Here is a 20,982-nt window from a genome sequence, read left to right as displayed (position 1 = left end):
TTTTTTTGTGAGTTAAAATTATGTTCTACATCATTCTCCAGCTCTGTCCAGAACCCTCTGTTGTGATCCTGGTCAGAGCAGTGAGTGGTGGTAGCCGGGCACCATCTAGCTGTACTGGCCTCAGTCTGTTGGAGGCCTTGGTAGCTGTGGACAATTAGTCTGTCGGACTAATGTTTTCCTTGTGTTCTGTTCTCTTTATTTTCCCTTGCTCCCGAAGGGATGAGACCAGTGGAGTATCTTAGATGGTTGCTCACAGGCTTTTAAGACCCCAAACACTACCCACCAAGGTAGAATGTGGAGCATTGTCTTTATAAGCTGTGTCATGCCAATTGAACTAGATGTTCCCCGAGACTATGGTCCCCACAGCTCTCCGCCCAGCAATTCTCATTGTAGTTTTGATACACATTTCTCTAATGAGTAATGACTATGAGCATCTTTTCATGTGCTTGCTGGCCATTTGCATGTCTTCTTTGGTGAAATGTCTAGTCAAGTCCTTTGCCCATTTTTTAATTGGGTTGTTTTTCTTTTATTGTTACATTGTTATGTGAGCTTTTTATATATTAAAAAGTTATTCTTTTCCCCATTTGAATGACCTTGGCACCTTTATTGAAATAGAGCATAAATATAAGGGTATCATTCTGGACTCTCAATTCAATTCCATTGATCTAAATGTCTATCCTCATGCTAGTATCACACTTGTCTTGATTACTGTAGCTTTGTAGTAAGTTTCGAATTGGCAAATGTGAGTCCTTCAACTTTTTCCTTCTTTTTCAAGATTGTTTTGACTATTCCGGTTTCCTTGCATTTTCATATGAATGTTAGTATCAGCTTCTCAATGTTTTAAAAATGTTTGCATTGAATCTGTGGATCAATTTCCGAATTACTGCTATTTTACTAATATTAAGTCTTCCAAACCATGAGTACAGGGTATTTTTCAATTTGTTTAGGCCTTCTTTAATGTCTTTCAGCAATGTTTTGTAGTTTTTGTGTACAAGTCCAGCATTTGTTTTGACAAATTTTTTCTAAAATATTTTGTTCTTTTTGATGAGATTGTAAATGCGTTTGACTTACCTCAGTTTTGGATCGTTCATTGCAAGTGTATAGAAATACAGCTGCGTTTTGGATATTGATCTTGTTTAAATTCTAGCTGATCTACCCTTTCACTTGTTGCTCACCACCAAGATCTTCACTGTGTTTGGCAATTACCTTAGCTATGTGCTTTCCCACATTCTGTTCTAAATAAAGCCAATTCCCTGAGGGGGAGCTGTGTAGCTCTCTGTTTTTATGGCCTACCTCTCTACCTAAGCACTCTCTATGCCACTGTACCAGAGCTGGGGCAAGCACAGTGGCCTGCTTCTCCTGGAGTGACACTCCTGCTCTATGAGTGGGGGAACTGGGCTGTTATGGTAGACCCTGGTCTTTTCAGTTTGTCCCTCCTAGCATGGAACCTTTGCCCTACGAGTGAGTTGGATCAGGGCCTACTGGGCTCCAGTATTCTCTGCCTGCCTTACCTGGAATAATGCTTACACCTTGAAAATAGAAGCAGGTTAAGAGAAGGAATCCCTAGTCCTTTTGGCTGCACCTCCTGGAATAGAGTTTATGCAACACAGAGCTATGGGTGGATGAGAGATGCTGGCAGCCCGATCCTTCTGTGGTGCATCAATTCCAACAAGATGCCATCGATTGTAAAATGTGTCATTGATTTAATACTGTCTTCTTAGAAAAGAACAATTATCATATTAAACTTTAGATTTCAGAAATTTGAAATATGTGGTCCAAAATCAAGTAAATAAGGAATTGAGAATGATTGAACCCATATTGAGGAACTAGAACTCCATATAGTTCTTGAATGCATAACTTAGGCAGAATTTTTTGTCTGGAGATAATTTTGATTTAAATAACCCTCCTTTGTAATGCATGTACTCCATCTACATTCACGTACTTGCATCTTTGTATCTTGGCTGTTAATATTCATTGCTGAGAATTTTATGAATTGTTCACAGTTTTCATGTGTATGCTTCTTTAGATCCAGATATTTTGTCCTTAAGTGCATGTAAGATATGTCCCTCTCCTCCAGAACACCCTGAAAAATATCTTCCACCTATTAACTTGAAGAGAATTTCACCCTGGCTTCTTTGTCTTTCTCTCTTTTCACAGTTAGAGGGGTTATACCACCCCCGGCTATGTCTCTGGATGAGAGATTAGAAACTTCTAGATTGACTCCTCCCTAGCAAAGGTGCCCAATATTATATAATTTAACAGATGTTTCTGTAGCACTCATTACTTGCCAGGCACTCATTTAATCCTCCTAACAACTCCGGGAGTACAAATTGAGGCATTATTATTATTATTATCCATATTTTACAGAAGATGCTAAATAATCTTCTAAAGGATATACCACTGATAAGTGATAGTGCTGGAATTTGAACCCATGGAATCTGGATTTAGACTCCACACTGTTAACTACTGTACTCTGTGGGCAAACATGAGGCTAGGAGAGGTGGAGTGAATTGCTCAGAACTCTCTAAGGGAGCCAGAATTTTCCTTGTGTTTTCCTGACTCCGTGTCTGATGTTGCCACAGCTTCCCTGATCCCCTCCCCCTGGCCCCCTATTAGTTTTTCAGTCCACTGTAAGGGGATGTATAATAGGTTGGAATGCTTTCCGGATGCCTCCAGTGGAAATCGACTTAACAGCAGAGAGCTAGAGGGAAGCTTGTGTGCATTGGTTCCCAGGATCTTAAGCTTTATCTTCCCTGCCACCAGCGCTGCTACTTCTATTCCAGCTGGCTCCTCCACGCCTCTTAGATGGCTGCCTTCATTCACCTAGCCACTGAAGAATCACAGCTGTGTCCCCTTTTCATAATCCCTAAAGCTCCCAAACCAATATTCACTTGAATGCGCTTCTATCACTCGGTACACATACATACCAGAAGCTGTTCCTGGGTGAGATGAATGAAATCGTTCTTTGTTGCTGTGACAAGTTCACAGGCAGCCAAAATTTCCTTATTCCATCTAGAAATAGAGGCAGGAAGTTACTACCATCTATTTAAGTACTGAAAATTAACTGATTTTGCATTAGATGCCCTTGAGGTACCCAGGCCTCCAGCCAACTTAATTCCCATTGGCCCCTCGGCCTCAGTGCCTTAGACTTTTTGCCAAAGCTGCTTGCTCATGCCCAAGACAAGTGACCGTAAAATTAGAAGTGCAACCTCTTGCAGGCACAGTGAGAGTTAAATAACCCCACAATCTAAGGGAATGCTTCGTATCTCTCTTGCCAAAGCACTCATGTGTTAAAAATCCCTACTTCTGCATTACATATTATATTTACTGCTTGTCCTCAAAAGGGTTATTTCTTTCTCTACTATTTCCTAGAAGCAAATAAGGAGCCAGTACATACTGCAACAAGGAGCCCTGGTGGCTCAGTGGGTAAGCTGTTAGCTGCTAAGTGAAAGGTTGGCAGTTTGAACCCACCAGCTGCTCCGTGGGACAAAGATATGGCAGTCTGCTTCCATAAAGATGACAGCGTTGGAAACCCTTTGGGGGCAGTTCTACTCTGTGCTATAGCTTCTCTATGAGTCGGAATTGATGCAACAGCACACAGCAACCACCATACTGCAACTACCCAGATGTTCTCTTGGTGAAATTAATACTGTAGCATTTTCTCCTATAAAACTCTCAAATCTCAGACTGTGCTCATCCTCAAAAATGGATATGCCCCTTCCTTGCAATTCTGGCTAGAGAATCACTGTGACTTTGTTCTCATCTATATCCTTGCCTATCTCACTGTCCTTATGGTATATGTGTATATATAGTGAAACCTGTGAGAGCCGGAACTGTCTTGTTTTTCTGGGTTTCACAGGTTTTCTGCCTTTGACAGGGTGCAGTCTTACCAGTTTTATATTGCTTGTTGTTTTAGTGGAAAATATTTTAGTTTTCCTTCTCTGACAGGTTTCTGCCTTGCACAGGTTCCAGCTTTCACTGGTTTTATGAGAAAAAAAAAATACACATATATACAATGCTTGGAGAACAAACTTACATGTTTGTTATACATGTTATATATGCGTATATATATTCAAATGCTAGATAAGTGTACATACATACACACACACGTATATATACCAGGGTTTCCACACATACATATGTAACTTAAAGTTCATAAAAAACTACTTTTCTTAACATCACAGCCAGAAAAATGAACCCAATGATTGTTTTTTTGAATTTACATTGAAGTTTCTTTTTATTGATTTAATTTTTCAACTTGCACATTTAACACAGCGTAGCTTCCATATCGAAATACTTCCAATACTATACCTTAGAATTAACATTTTCTGCTAGTTATCACAATATGCATTATCTGAAGAATACAGAAGTATTTTTATTTTTTCACTTAATGATGTAACACACAAATGCTGACTATATATTCACGTATAACTTTTTTTCTCTCATTTACAATCAAAAGATTGGTGAATCCAGAGGAACTGCTCTAATCACTATATGGAGCATATGATGTTGGTATTTCAATAGTTTATTCCAACCCATTTCTTGGTTCATAATCTAAAACATCTTCATTACGTTGTTCGATGAGATAGAGCCATAGGGAGGCTGTGGTGCCAAGGTCAGTCTAACTTTCAGCCAATCAGGCTTGCTATTCGGTGGCTCTCGAACGAAGAACTTTGACCTAGCTGAAAGGCCTCTCAGAAGTCGGGCTAGGGCCAGCAGCCGGGAGAAGGAGTTCAGCAAAGTGGACGGCGCCATCTTGCTGGCCGGGTTCCACTGATTGTGAGTGTTTTTAATGGAATTTTATCGTAATTCTCTCTCTCAAAAGCAATCAATTGAAGAAGGAAAACATTCAGTTTTTCCACTTGTTCTTTTGTCTGAATTAGTCAAGACTGTGTATACATTACATATCCCCAAAAGGGTTTAAAAGTAAAACAAAAATCTAAAACACTTATCAAATGGATAATTCTGCAGTGGCCAACTTGTTCAAAATAGTTTAACTAAAAAGAGAAGCTTTACCCATGTCAAGTCCACTGTTATGGATTGAATTGTAACCCCCCCAAAAAGGTGTGTCAACTTGGCTAGGCCATGATTCGCAGTATTGTGTGATTGTCCACAATTTTGTTATCTGATGTGGTTTTCCTATGTGTTGTGGATCCTATTTCTATGATGTTAATGAGGCAGGATTAGAGGCAGTTATGTTAATGAGGCAGGACTCAATCTACAAGATTACCTTGTGTTTTAAGTCAGTCTCTTTTGAGATGTAAAAGAGAGAAGGGAGCAAATAGACAGGGGGACCTCATACTACCAAGAAAGAAGAACCAGGAGAATAGTGTGTTCTTTGGACCCAGGGACCCTGTGCTGAGAAGCACCTCGACCAGGGAAGATTGATGACAAGGACCTTGCCCCAGAGCTGACAGAAAGCCTTCCCCTGGAGCTGGTACCCTGAATTTGGATTTCTAGCCTCCTAGACTGTGGGAGAATAAATTTCTCTTTGTTAAAGCCGTCCATTTGTGGTATTTCTGTTATAGCAGCACTAGATGACTAAGACAGCCACCTAAATAGTTTGACCAGTTTTTAGCCTATGTTCTTGGACTCTGGTGGGGAAAGAAACAGAAAGCCATCTAAAAAAGAGTTCTCAAACAATATTTGCTCCTCAAATGTATATAGAACTTCCTCGTTTCTAAATTATTTCAAACCAATTGTTTCATTTGCTACTCACAACAACAAAATCAAATTTTGACATCTAGCAGTGTGACTTGGAGGTATTCTGAGAGTTAGTCTCACCTACACTGTTAGTATAGAACCAGTCTACCAAGTACAAGTTCCACTGATCTCTTCGAGGGCAGGGTTGTGTATCCCCAGTGCCTAGAAAAATTGGTGTTTTGTAAATATTTGCTGAGTCAGTAGATAAAAATTCTGTCCTCTGATGAAGTCGCACAGTAGGCTTCCGTTCCCTGTCCAGCACCTCTCTGGGGGGTTGTGGGTAAATATAGTTTGTTGATGAAGGCAAGTTCTTAGTGTGCAGTAAGGTTGCAAAAGAGGGGCCAGTCTGAAAAAAATAAAAGGTCACCAGCTGCTTTCTGTTTGTGTTTCAGAGCTCTTTACGCTAGCCAGCTATGGTCATTCACACTATCTTTTAAGTTCTCAGTTGGTCTTATCTGTCTCTATTCTGAGGCAGGGGCTCATTAACATGTAATAGTCTAAGAGAATGACTCTGACACGATCTGGATCTTGCTTTCAGTATCCAGAATTACTTTTGCTCGTTGTGATCTGGGCTGATCCGCACTGGGATGGCCATTGCTTACTTATAAAGACAGTGTTCCTGGCCTTAGCTTATTACCTCAAGGACTAATTGTCTGATGCAGCAACTTTCTGCTTTCTAACCTGGAAGCTCTGGCTTGTACTTTATACGGTGACTGACTTCTCTCTTAAAGGGAAAGATTTTAAAGCCTTATTTGGAAGGAAGAGATTTTCCTCCTTGGAGAACAAACAAATAGATCCATACGCGCAACAGCATAAAACTACCTGGGAAACAGTAGTAAGCATTTTCCAGGTGTGGCAGCCATGGAGGGGGATGCTCAGATCTTCTAGAGAACCTGCTGCAGGGAGCACAGTAGACAGACAGCCTCAACGGCTGATGCTTTGGATTCATTGTGGCACTTGCTTCACTTGCTTCTCATGCATCAAGGTCACGCTTCCACCTAAGGATGCTCCCATGTCCCATCTAAGAACTGAGTACCACAGGAGTACCAGCACCAGGCCATCTTGGACTGATACAGACCTCCTCTAATGAGCAACCTGGCTTATTCATTGGCTGGGCTGAGAATTTATCAGTACTATGAAGGAGTCAGGAAACTGCATCCCAGTCTAAAAGCTCTTCTACTTATTCTTGTTCCTTCCCCTTTTATCGGTAAATCCCTTGCATGTCTAATCAGATCTCCACATCCACTTCTAGGAAGACCCACACTGACACAGGATGCCAGGAGTGGTCCAAGAATATAGATGGCAAGGTAGGGCTTGGGGACTGGCTCCCTCACTGCCTGGCTGGCAAAGACAACCTTCCTGAGTGAAATGGGGTTTGCCGATAGTCCCTGGCACATCCTGACAGCCCAGTTGTGGAAGATTTCACCAGTGATGACCTGGTAGAGAGGAATGCACTTGCTAAAGTGAAGGTTCAGGCATTTGAAAGGTATGGCGGGCGAAGGGAGGCATGCCTTCAAGAACAGTAGAATTAGCTGGTTTTTGGTAAGATGACTTGCCACCCTGCTGAAGGATTTTAAGAAATTGAGGGTGGTTAAAAAATAGTTATGGGCTATCCCTTAACTATTTCTTAACCCTTGTCTTCAGTGGAAGAACAGGTGAAGAACAGATTCAGGATTTAATAGTCTCAGAGCTCCAGAAATATTTTTATGCTTGTCCAGGGCTAGTTTGTTATGCTAAGGCCAGGGCCCTGGTTGAAAAAACCCAGGACACTAAACTATGAGATGGGGATATCTAGGTGTATGCGCCTGAGAATTTTGGCTCTGAAGACATGGGGTTAGGGATGGTGAGGGGTGGTGAGGTGGTTGTGCCTATTAAGGGGTAGTCCTAGGGAGATGTTTACAATGGTCGAATAGTTCTGTATTTTGATTGTTATGGTGGATACACAAATTTACACATGTGATAAAATGAAAAACTACTATACTTACACTTTACATAAATGCCAGATTCCTGGTTTTGATATTGTATTATAAATATGTTAGATATAACCATTGGGGGAAACTGAGTAACGGTTGCAGAGACATCTCTATACTATTGTACTATCTTTCCAACTCCCTGGGATTCTATACTTATTTCAAAATAAAAGCTAAAAAAATCCCTTAGAATCACCATCATCACCCTCATCCTCACTCATGTCCAGTCACCAAGTCTTACCTGCGTAATTATTTATATCCACAATTTTCTCCATCCCCACTGCTACTGCTTTAGTATAAACCAGTTGCTGTCGAGTCACCTCTGACTCATGGTGATCCTCTATGTTTCAGAGTAGAACTGTGTTCCATAGGGTTTCCAATGGCTGATTTTTCAGAAGCAGATTGCCAGGCCTTTCTTCCTAGGTACCTCTGGGTGGACTCGTACCTCTAACCTTTTGGTTTGTTTAGCAGCTGAGTGAGTTAACTGTTTGCTTTAGTATAGGCCACCAGGATTTAGCAATTCTAGCCACAGGGTTGTTTTGCTTTTTTTTTTTTTAATTTTTATTGTGCTTTAGGTGAAAGTTTACATTTCAAGTTAGTCTCTTATACAAAAATTTATACATACATTGTTATGTGACCCTAGTTGCTCACCCCACACTGTAACAGCATACTCCTCCTTTCCACCCCTGATTCCCCATGTCCATTCAGCCAGCTCCTGACCCTCTCTGCCTTCCCATCTCACCTCCGGACAGGAGCTGCCCATTTAGTCTCTTGTATCTACTTGAGCTAAGAAGCACACTCTCCACGAGTATCATTTTATGTCCCATAGTCCAGTCTAGTCTTTGTCTGAAGAGTTGGTTTCGGGAATGGTTTTAGTTCTGGGTTGATAGAGAGTCTGGGGTCCATGTCTTCCAGGGTCCCTCCAGTCTCAGTCAGACCATAGGTCTGGTGTTTTCACTCGAATTTGAATTCTGCACCCCACTTTTCCCTGCTCCATCAGGGACTCTCTGTTGTGTTCCCTGTCAGGGCGGTCATTGGTGGTAGCTGGGCACCATCTAGTTCTTCTGGTCTCTGGCTGATGGAGTCTGTGGTTTATGTGGCTCTTTTTGTCTCTTGCAGCCACAGGGTTTTAACTGGGCTCTAGGCTTCCATTCAGGATCCTTTCTAAGCCAAGTTCCATTCTGCTGAAGTGGTATTTCAAAAATATGTATATCATTGTAGCATACTCGCTTCCTCATAAACCTTTTAAGATTCCTCATTGCCTACCACATCAAGTGTTAATTTCAGAGTATCCCATTTAAGGTATCTCCCAGCTTCCCTTTTAAGCCTCATTTCCCACTCCACTCCACCAGGGCTCCTTTTTTGTCACCACATCAGACTAATCAGCTTTTCATAACCATAGCCTACACTATTGCTCAAGCCATTTCCTCTGCCTGAATTTCCCTCTTTTTTACTTTTGTAGGCATAGTGAAAACTCACGCAGTCTTCAGCTTCTTGCTCAAAAATGTTATTCTTCCTAATGCTTTTCTTGCTTACTCTAATTTTAAATTTGTCTGCAAATTTGCATTCATTAATGCATTTCTTCATTCAATATAGAAAACTGAGTATAGACTAGACACTGTGCTATAGCCAAGGAATAATAAAACACATATGTTCCCTGACTCTAAGACGCTCATTTTTTATTTGAAAAAATATTTTCAACATTCTGCCCCATTTCACAAAGCGTATTTAGACACTTGCATAAATACATTTATTCCAAAAATATTAAAATAATGGAGTTAAGGGACTATTTGATTACAGTAATAATAGTAGGAGGAGGATTAAAATTAATTTGTAAAGTTAATTGACTTCAGAACTTTCTGTTAATAAAAGGAGGTTTACATATTTAATGCCTTATATTATCAATTTGGCTAGAGGTGCTTGAATCAGATATATTAATAGATAAATTGGAATGCAGTCTGGTAAATATTCCAATAAAAAATAAAACCAAACCCGTTGCTGTCAAGTTGGTTCCAACTCATAGCAACCCTACAGGACAGAGTGGAACTGCCCCATAGAGTTTCCAAGAAGCAGCTGGTGGATTTGAACTGCCGACCTTTTGGTTAGCAGCTCAGCTCTTAACCACTGTGCCACCAGGACTCCTGTATACCAGGTAAGGAGGTTTCATTATATTCTTAAGTAGTATTTGTATAAGCTGTGTTTTCACTCCATGATAACATTTGTAAACATATCTTGTATTGTATTTCGTTGAATTTATGTTTTTTTCTCTCCTCACAAGACTATGTGATCTTCCAAGGCATGAATGTTTCTTACTGATCTTTGTTTACTCAACACTTAAAGAACTTAATGATTATTATGTATAGAATCTATGTTTGTTGACTGGCTGAAGCAGAGAGATATCTGGTCAGGCAGAAGAAAAGCATCTCATGGTTTTCATTCCCTTCGCCTGTAAGCATCCCCTTTCAGTGCCTCTGATTCAGGACTGGCATCTGCCTGTGTTTATGATGGTAGACAGCAGTGAGATAATAACCATCTTGATCTGTGCTGCAAACTTCCAGCTCTACCATGTCACAAACTAACATGATCCTGGCACCTGCTATGGTAGAGAAAGGTTTCCTGCTGCAAAACTTGTTTTTGAAACTATTTTTACAGATGACTCAGAAAGTGAAATTAAATATTTATAACCATTCATTGCATTGCAGAACCGAAAGGGTCCATATAGACCATGTAGTCCAACCACTCAATATTTTAGAATTTGAAACCGAGTCGAAAAGAGGTGAAAAAATCTCACCTGAGTTCACAGTGTAGAGTCCAGATTAAGACCCAAACCTGGGACTCCTAACACTTTCTCTAGTGCTTTTTTAAAAAATTGTACTTTAGATGAAGGTTTACAGAACAAAATAGTTTCTCATTAAACAGCACACATATTGCCCTATGACAATGGTTAACAACCCCATGACATGTCAGCACTGTCCCTTCTCAACCTTGAGTTCTCTATTACCAGCTTTCCTGTCCCCTCCTGCCTTCTAGTCCCTGTCCCTGGACTGTTGTGCCCCATTAGTCTCATTTTGTTTATGGGGCTGTCTAATCTTTGGCTGAACGGTGAACCTCGGGAATGACTTCATTACTGAGCTAAAAGGGTGTCCGGGGACCATACGCTCAGAGTTTCTCCAGTCTCTGTCAGGCCAGTAAGTCTGGTCTTTTTTTGTGAGTTAGAATTTTGTTCTACATCCTTCTCCAGCTCTGTCTGGGACCCCCTGTTGTGATCCCTGTCAGAGCAGTCACTGGTAGTAGCCAGGCACCATGTAACTGTACTGGACTCAGTCTGGTGGAGGCCTTAATAGCTGTGGTCCGTTAGTCCTTTGGACTAATCTTTTCCTTGTTTCTTGTTTTCTTCATTTTCCCTTGCTCCCAAAGGGGTGAGACCAGTGGAGTATCTTAGATGGCTGCTCACAGGCTTTTAAGACCCTAGACGCTACTCACCAAGGTAGAATGTAGAACATTTTCTTTATAAACTGTGTTACGCCAATTGAGCTAGATGTTCCCTGAGACCATGGTCCCCATAGCCCTCTGCCCAGCAATTTGGTTCCTCAGTGAGTTTAGATGTGTCTATGGAGCTTCTCTAGTGCTTTTGACTCTTAACACAAAGCCTTTTGTTTCCTCCACTTTTTAGGGGGAGGAGGGAAGCATTACCATTTAATATGTCACACTATTAATATTCCTCTAACCAGTGAATCCAAATCCCAAAAAGTCCATCTTTTTTTAATTGGTTGAATGATAGTCAATATTCGGATTGTATGATCCTCACCCTGGATATTATAAAAGTATATTTAAAATATCTACAAACAGGGAGACATATCACTTTAGAAAAATATAAAATCAAATTGTTACTACCCACGTAAGTTTATATGAGTACTGACATAGGTACGGCTTTATATTAGTAATTGTCCCGTAGTTTTTTTCTTTAAAAAATTAAAAAGTACTGAATGAAGTATTTTCAATTTGTATTACTTTTTCCAAAAAATGTTTTGGTACGTGTGAAGGGATTGCCTGCATGCAAGGGAAAGCTAAAAATAAATTAATTTAAAACTAGAGAGCAGGATCCTACTTAATTGTGTGTGGTTTTTCTTTTTTAGAAAGCCTGAAGGGGAGAAGGAGGAAGATGTTGAAGTATGGTAGTAGGGTCCCCATGGAACTGGACCTTAGATTTGGGGGAGCAGGGACGTATTATAGAATTTATTCCAGCCAGTATTTTTTTGAGCAATAATTGTAGGGGCCAGGAAGCAGCAGTTGAGAAATCAAACAATGTATTACATTGGGCGAATCTGCTGCAAAAGGCCTTTTTAAAGTTTTAAGAAAACAAAGATGTCACTTTGATGACTAAGGTGCTTCTGACCCAAGCCGTGATCTTTTCAATCACCGTATATGCATGTGAAAGCTGGACAGTGAAAAAAAAGACAGAAGAAGAAATGATGCATTTGAACTGTGGTATTGGCGAAGAATATTGGATATACCATGGACTGCCAAAAGAACGAACAAATCAACCTTGGAAGAAGTACAACCAGAATGTTTCTTAGAAGCGAGGATGGTGAGACTTTGACTCACTTACTTTGGACATATCACTCGGAAAGACTAATTGCTAGGAAAAGACATTGTGTTTGGTAAAGTAGAGGGCCACTGAAGACAAGCGAAGCCCTCAATGAGACAGACAGACGCAATAGCCGACACAATGGATTCAAACATACCGATGATCATGAAGATGACACAGGACCGGGCAACATTTCATTCTGTTATACATAAGGTCACCATGAGTCAGAGCTCACTCTACGGCAACTAGCAACAACCTCTTTATCAATATTCTCATTTTGTTCATGTATTATTTTCCTGACTTCTTTTAGTTCTTTGTCTGTATTTAATATTTGCCATATTTAATACTATTGTTGTACATTTTTCTAGTTGCTATGAGTCATAATTGATTCGATGGCAGTGGGTTACGGTTACAATTTATACTGTCCAGGCTTCCATAGTGATTGTTTCTATCTATTTGTTTTGTTCTTTTGCATGTACCTGTGTCTTTCTATGTGTTATGGATTGAATTGTGTTCCCACAAAATATGTGTTGGAATACTAAACCCTATACCTGTGGTGTAATGTAATGCAATGGAATGGAATATAATCACTGTCTTAGTCATCTAGTGCTACTGTAACACAAATACCACAAGTGGATGGCTTTAACAAACAAGTTTATTCTCTCACAGTCTAGTAGGTTACAAGTCCAAATTCAGGGCGTTGGCTCCAGGGGAAGGCTTTCTTTGTAGGCTCTGGAGGGAGGTCCTTGTCATCAATCTTCCCCTGGACTAGGAGCTTCTCTGCGCAGGAACCCTGGGTGCAAAGGACATGCTCTGCTCCCAGCACTGCTTTCTTGGTGGTATGAGGTCCCCCTGTCTCTCTGCTCACTTCTCTCTTTTATATCTCAAAAGAGCTCGGCTCAAGACACAGTCTAATCTTGTAGAATGAGTCCTGCCTCATTAACATTACTGCCGCCTGTCCCACTTCCTTAACATCATAGAGGTAGGATTTACAACACATAGGAAAATCACATCAGGAGACAAAATGGTAGACAATCACACAATACTGGGAATCATGGCCTAGCCAAGTTGACACGTATTTTTGGGGGGCGCAATTCAATCCATGACAATCACTTTCTATAACGCAATCTAATGTTATGTTAATGAGGCCATACCAGTGTAGTGTGTGTCCTCAACCTAATCACTTCTGAATTGTAAAAAGAGCAGATTAGACACAGAAGCAAGTACATACTGGAGAAGACAGATGCCATATGAGGATCGCCAAGGAACCAAAGAACACTGGGGCTACTGAAACAGAAGGAGACAAGGATCTTCCCCCAGAGCAGACGGAAGGAGAGAGAGCCTTCCCCTAGAGCTAGTGCCCTGAATTTGGACTTCTAGCTTCCCAAACTGTGAGAAAATAAATTTCTGTTCTTTAAAGCCACCCACTTGTGGTATTTCTATCACAACAGCACTAGGAAACTAAGACAGCATATCTTGCGATTTTTTTGTGAAACGGGAACATTCAAATAAGGTGTTAGCTCTGAGTCTCAGATTTTTCACCTTCCCCAGGGTTTATGAAAGGGCATCGAACCAGCCATGAATTACAAAGTGAGCAAGCTTAGTAATTCTACCTAGCCTCCCTGAGCAGGGCTTCAAAAGGATTCCTTCTAGATTGAACTCTTGCGGAGAATTTGCATTTCCACCCTAGATATACTGACTAAGAATATACATTTTAACAAGATCCCCTGGTGATTCTTATGTATAACTTCCTGGGAACTTGTTAGAAATATAGATTCTCAGCATGGGGCTTGTTAGAAATGCAAATTCTCAGCAGAGGTTTGAACCAGAATTAACTGATTCAAAGCTCTGGTTTGGAAATATATGTATACTCTTTAGTTGCTGAAGGCTGAAGTAGCCTATCTACTCAGTAACCTCCCCTGTTTTTGCAACTACTGTCCTCTTGGTCATGTGTAGACACCAAAAACTCTGTTCCTCAGCCCAAGCCCCAGCTAGTGTTTCAAAAGAGGTTTCTTTGTACTCCAGTAAAAAAGGAAAACAAAAACAAAAAAACCCACAAACAAAAGAAAAACCTCTCCCAGTTTTATCAGCTTGGGTCTGTGCTTAGGGATCATCCCACGGTGAAAGCATAAGCATGTATCAGTCAGAGGTGAAAGTGTAGTGTGTTCTTAGGTTTTTGGTGCACATGTGTTTTCTCTGTACATGCGTGTGTTTTTCTCAGTTCCCTTGTGTAAGTGGTGCTTTTGAAAGGGCTAATTTTTTGTTTTAATTGTGCTTTAGGTGAAAGTTTACAGAGCAAATTAGTTTCTCATTCCACAGTTTATACACAAATTGTTTTGTGACATTGGTTGCAATCCCCGTGATGTGTCAACACTCTCCCCTTCTCCACCCTGGGTTCCCTGTTTCCATTCCTCCAGTTTTCTTGTCCCTTCCTGCTGTCTCATCTTTGCTTTTGGGCAGGTGTTGCCCATTTTGTTTCATTTACATCACTGAGCTAAGAGGCACGTTCCTCACGTGTGTTATTGTTTGTTTTACAGACCTGTGTAATCTTTGGATGAAGGGTAAACTTTGGGAGTGACTTCAGTTCTGAGTTAAAAGGGTGTCTGGGGGCCATAGTCTCGGGGTTCCACTAGTCTCTGTCAGACCAGTAAGTCTGGTCTTTTCTTGTGAATTTGAATTTTGTTCTACATTTTTCTCCCGTTCTGTCTTGGACCCTCTATTGTGATCCCTGTCAGAGCGGTCGGTCGTGGTAGCCGGGCACCATCTAGTTGTTCTGGGCTCAGGCTGGTGGAGGCTGTGGTACTTGTGGTCCCTTAGTCCTTTGGACTAACATTTCGAAAGGGCCAAATTCTAGCAAGAAACTCTTATACCAGCAATTCTCCTTGGGCCCTTAGAAGCCTATTGTATGCTTCAATTACCCTATTAGTCTCAGGTGATTAAGGGCAGCCACAGCCTTCAGGTGTTGCCCTCCACTTTCCCTCGACTCCGCAAGAGCTCAGAAGTTGGCTAAACTTCTTCAGTCCTTTAGGCAGCCCCCGAGATCTGAGCCGACACATACAGCAGTTCACTAGCAAAAGCAAAATCTGCTCTACTCACTCCAGAGCCAGAAAACAGGTTGCCTGTGAGAGCGCAGTGCGCATTCCACTGCTACCACATCCGCCACTGCTATGGTCACCACTGCTGCGAAGTAGGGAGGGGAAAGGGCATTGACAGTAGAAAGAAACGTTTTCCTACCATTTAAAAGTTGCCTTTTTCTTGATTTAGTGTTTGTCTCGTTGCTACGACTCTCTAATTGCATTTTAAAGTTTTCACAGAGTTGAGTCTACTGAGTTTTGGTTGTTTTCCTTGGTGACAGTGTAGGGGAAGAAAGCATAGAACTGCTCATGCTGCCGTCTTCCTGGAAGTCTCTCGTCCGGTTTTTTTAAGTGACCTGAGGGAAAGTTTGTCCAAAGTTGCTGGTGTGAGAAGAAACCTTCTGAACTTCTCAGACCCTGGGGCTGGCTTGAGGAATGGACTTATCTGGGCCTACACCTGTCCTCTTCACTACATTCTATCCTCTTACATGCATATAACACTTAATGGCAAGGACAGCCAGAGAGTAAGAGCAGTGTTGTTAATAATTAAGGCAGATTTCAATGAATGACAAAAATTTTTCAAATCTGATTATATTATCAAAGGATTCCTAAAAAAAAAAAAAAAGTCCCTTATTTGTAATAGACAAAATAAACTCGGTATTTGGGGAGTCCAAGTAAAATAAAAAGTTATAAAAAAGGACTTGGGTTCAATGCCAGACTGACTGACTTTATTGTTGCTGTCAAAGTGATTGCCAAGTGAGAGGTTAAAGGGGCCTCATCAGAGCAAACTATTTCCAAGTTGAGAGTCTTGGGCCATAGCAGCAAGAAGGTCTCAACTGGATCTCGGTAGACCTTTAACATTGTTGAATGCTGACTCCCAGAAATCATCACCAAAACAACCTGTTGAAAGGATAGAGTTAAGTTTATTCTTACCACAGTAAGAGAGATAACTACCTTGACAGAGTCTCAGTTACATCTCTGAGGGAGGAGGGTAAAGTCAGGACATTTGTGAGGTTTTAGAGTCTTGTTTAAGTGGAATTTTTCAATGTGGGGGCTTTATTAGGTTTTGGTAAGGGTCATGGTATAAAATTTAGGATTGGTGGACATAGCAAGCACTTTAATTTTCATATTGTCTTGTGATGTTCTCATCATTTCCTTATACTTATCTACCAAAAATTTTGTGATCTATTTGAGATAATAGGGCTCTATTTTTAAAGTTTTATAATCTTTATATCATTTGAGTTGGTACTTGGAATCTAGTCCTGTACTGGGTTGAATAATGTCACTCCCTACAAATTTACGTTTTTCCCGGAACCTCAGAAAATGACCTTATTTGGAAATAGGGCCATTGCAGATGTAATTAGTTAAAATGAGTTAGAGTGGACCCTTAATCCAATATGACTGGTGTCCTCATTAGAGGAGAAGAGACATACAAACAGAGACACACATGGAGAAAGCCATGTGATGACAAAGGTAGAGATTAGAGTAATGTGTCTACAGGCCAATGAACTCCAGGATAGACATAGAGACCAATGAAATGGTATTGAAAGTCCATAATTAAACCCATACATCTACCGTCAATTGTTTTTTGACTAGGTTGCCACATCCATTCAATGGGGAAAGAACAGTCTCTTCAACAAACAGTACTGGGACAACTGGATCTCCATAAACAAACAAACAAAAAAAAAATGAAGATGGACCCTTACCTCAAGCCATATAAAAATTAACTCAAAATGGATCAAAGGCCTAAATTTAAGAGTTAACACTATAAAACTCTTAGAAGAAAATATAAGGGTAAATCTTCATGACCTTGAGTTTGACAATGTATTCTTAGATATGACACAAAAAACAGAAGCAATTAAAAAAAAAAAGATAAATTAGACTTCATCAAAATTAAAAACTTCTGTTACAAACGATACTATCCAAGAAAGGAAAAAAGCAACCCAAAGGTAGTCCCCGAAATGGAGTAGGGGGAGGACAGTGGCCCATGAGGCTCGCAGTAGACAATTCAAAGGTGATGTCTGTGACCCAGTGACACAAAGTTATCATTGTTTGAGTGAATAATACAAAGAAAATTACCATCTGTCTTAGTTGTCTAGTGCTGCTATAACAGAAACACCGTAAGTGGATGGCTTTTTTTAAAAATTGTGCTTAAAAGTGAAAGTTTACAATTCAAGTTAGTCTCTTATACAAAAATTTATGCACACATTGTTATGTGACCCTAGTTGTTCTCCCTCTACCATGACAGCACACTCCTCCTTTCCACCCTGGATTTCCTGTGTCCATTCAGCCAGCTCCTGTCCCTTTCTGCCTTCTCATCTTGCCTCTGGACAGGAGCTGCCCATTTAGTCTCGTGTATCTACTTGAGCTAAGAAGCACACACTTCACGAGTATCATTTTATGTCCCACAGTCCAGTCCAATCCCTGTCTGAAGAGTTGGCCTTGGGAATGGTTTCAGTTTTGGGCTAACAGAGAGTCCGGGGGCCATGTCTTCCGGGGTCACTCTAGTCTCAGTCAAACCATTCAGTCTCGTCTTTTCACTAGAATTTGAGTTCTGCACCCCACTTTTCTCCTGCTCCGTCAGGGACGCTCTGTTGTGTGCCCTGGCAGGGACGTCATTGGTGGTAGCCAGGCACCATCTAGTTCTTCTGGTCTCAGGTTGATGGAGTCTCTGGTTTATGTGGCCCTTTCTGTCTCTTGGGCTAATATTTTCCTTGTGTCTTTGGTATTATTCATTCTCCTTTCGCCAGGTGGGTTGGGACAAATTGATGCATCTTAGATGGCCACTAGCTAGCTTTTAAGACTCCAGATGCCAGTCACCAAAGTAGGATGCAGAACATCTTCTTAATAAACTTTGTGATGCCAGTTGACCTAGATGTCCCCCAAAACCATGGTCCCCAGACTCCTGCCCCTTCTACTCTGTCCCTTGAAGTGTTTGGTTTTATTCAGAAAACTTCTTAGCTTTTGGTTTAGTCCAGATGTGCTGACTTCCCCTGTAGTGTGTGTTATCCTTCCCTTCACCTAAGATAATTCTTGTTTACTGTCTACTTAGTGAATACCCCTCTCCCTTCCTCTGCACCCTCGTAACCATCAAAGAATGTTTTCTTCTATGTTTAAACCTTTACTTGAGTTCTTATAATAGTGGTCTTATACAATATCTGTCCTTTTGCGACTGACTAAATTCACTCCGCGTAATGCCTTCCAGATTCTTCCATGTTATGTTTCACAGCTTCATCATTGTTCTTTATGGTTGCGTAGTATTCCATTGTGTGAATATACCATAATTTGTTTATCCATTCATCTGTTGATGGGTACCTAGGTTGTTTCCATCTTTTTTTTTTTTGTCTCATGTATAAGTGGATGGCTTTAACAAAGAGAAATTTATTCTCTCTCAGTCTAGGAGGCTAGAAGTCTGAATTCAAGGCATCAGCTCCAGGGGAAGGCTTTCTCTCTCTGTCGGCTCTGGGGGAAGGTCCTTGTCACCAATATTCTCCTGGTCGAGGAGCTTCTCTGTGCAGGGAACCTGTGTCCAAAGGACGCACTATACTCCCAGTGCTTCTTTCTTGGTGGTATGAGGTCCCCTGTCTCTGTGTTTGCTTCTCTTATATTTCAAAAGAAATTGACTTAAGACACAACCTAATCTTGTAGACTGAATCTTGCCTCATTAACATAACTGTTGCTAATCCCACCTGATTAATATCATAGAGGCAGGATTTATAACACATGGGAAAATCACGTCAGATGCCAAAATGGTGGATAATCACACAATACTGGGAATCATGGCCTAGCCAACTTGACACACCTTTTTTGGGGGGACACAATTCAATCCTTAATACCATCTTTTACCAATTTTCTGTGAATGAAGTTGTACTTACACCCCTACAGTAGGAAGTAATGTAGAAGAGGTAGTGGTTAATAATATACGTTTCCTAATGTGGAATATTGGTTGCCAAGGATCTCTTCATTTTCCTGGAGCACTTACTCTACTAACACTGAGTTTGTAATAGTTGTTGTGGACAGTACAGACAGAGAAAGGGTTTCTGGAACTAGAGAAGAACTCTATAAACCATTAACACATGAGCACCTAAGGAAAGCTTGAATGCTGATTTTTGCTAGTAAAAAAGATGTGAAAGAATGCATGACCATAACAGAAATCTCCCAGTTTCTGAAACTAACTTCTGTTAAAGATCAGCAGTGGCATATCCAGGCATGCTCTGCTTTTACTGGGGGAAGATTGCTCCAAAGACTTGAATGGATGATGTCAGGATTTAAGATTAGATAATCTCTATGGTTCTCTTCTTGTAAACTTTATATAAATGAAGTGCTGTACTTTACTGGGAAGCTGAAGAAATGAATGGCTAGCTCTATAGTCAACTGATTTAAACTTTTTCTGTAAGAAGAAAAATTAAGAACACTTATTTGAAACAGAGATGAAGTCTCACCTTTCAATTTGCTTCCCCATTAATTCCATCCAAAGTAAGGTCTTAAAGCTCTGAGTGACAATTTTCTTAGAATGAATCTTCTCAGGACATTGTGTGGCCTGTAGTAAGTACAAAGGGAGAAGAAGACATTTTTGACTTCAAGAGACGTATAATCAGTATAACCTCCCTAGGTGAATATTTTTCTCTTCTTGTCACATTAAGTCAAATACAAATCAGCACAGACACTCAGTTTCCCATATTTTCAAATGTAATGTTACTTATGAAGAGTATTTTGCATAACGTATGTATATTGTGTATATACCTCAAGTTCAAATTAATGTCTTTGTTTTATGTACTAAGAAGAGTAACACACAAATTAATACTATCCGTAGTTATAACCATAATGAGATAAGTTCTGACATTGGTGTTGTGTCATTTTGTACTTTTCCCTCATGTTCTCTGTATTGTACTAACCAACCCCTCAAATCATTGAACTACTCTTGTTTTTTCTTCTGCACGAACAAAGCTTTATTGAGAAAAGTAGCTCGTGAGCGGAGACAAAGGGGGACAATGCAACGCTAGCCTTTGTCTCCCTGAATAAAGGATTGGCTAGGACTTATAAAGGTTTTTAGGTGGGAAAAGTCATCATCTTTATTCATGAAAGAGGCGGGGTTATGAAGATTAGGTGCGTTTGCAGGAGGCAGTCCGAGATGGAACCGGTAACAAAGGCTCCTGGAACTGGATGGCAGGACTTATTATGGGGTGCCGCGCCTGTGCAGGCCCCCCATGGTGCCAGCTTGATTTCTGTCGCAGGTCTGTTGGTCACCTTGCGGATGTCTGCACATGCTCCAGGGACAAGATCGGGCCAGTTCTTCTGAAAAACATCAAGGAAGTACATTGAGAGCTGGGTAGGTTGTTCTTTCATTATTGCATGTTCCAAGATAATGGGTTTTGTGTCATTACTTAAGCACATGTTTTTAGTTCAGGGTCCTTTGCCTAGGGGCTCAGTCCCTTTTCCCCTTCCCTATCGCATTCCCCCCTGAGAGATTTCATACTCATAATTCTTTATGAGGGTGTAGGGGCAGAGGTCTCTTCTTCTGTAACTTCTTCAAGCTGACACTGGGTTGTTGGCCTGCCTAGCAGAGTAGAAATCTCTCCCTACTCTATCTAATGGTTGGGATGGCTCTTCACCAGAGAGGGGCTGAGAGCCCTGCACTACCATTAAT

General features: G+C 40.8%; 2 pseudogenes; one reads left to right on the top strand and one right to left on the bottom strand.

Moving 5' to 3' along the window:
- Positions 1 to 4,525: 4,525 nt before the first annotated feature.
- Positions 4,526 to 4,755, bottom strand: LOC101350575 (NADH dehydrogenase [ubiquinone] 1 subunit C1, mitochondrial pseudogene; annotated as a pseudogene).
- Positions 4,756 to 17,322: 12,567 nt separating this feature from the next.
- LOC101358410 (ADP-ribosylation factor-like protein 5A pseudogene) lies at positions 17,323 to 19,617 on the top strand (annotated as a pseudogene).
- The last annotated feature ends 1,365 nt before the right edge of the window (positions 19,618 to 20,982 follow it).

The sequence above is a fragment of the Trichechus manatus genome, unplaced genomic scaffold, assembly GCF_000243295.1.
Source record: "Trichechus manatus latirostris isolate Lorelei unplaced genomic scaffold, TriManLat1.0 scaffold00079, whole genome shotgun sequence".
Taxonomy (NCBI): Eukaryota; Metazoa; Chordata; class Mammalia; order Sirenia; family Trichechidae; genus Trichechus; species Trichechus manatus.
This window is presented reverse-complemented; position numbering and strand designations above follow the sequence as displayed.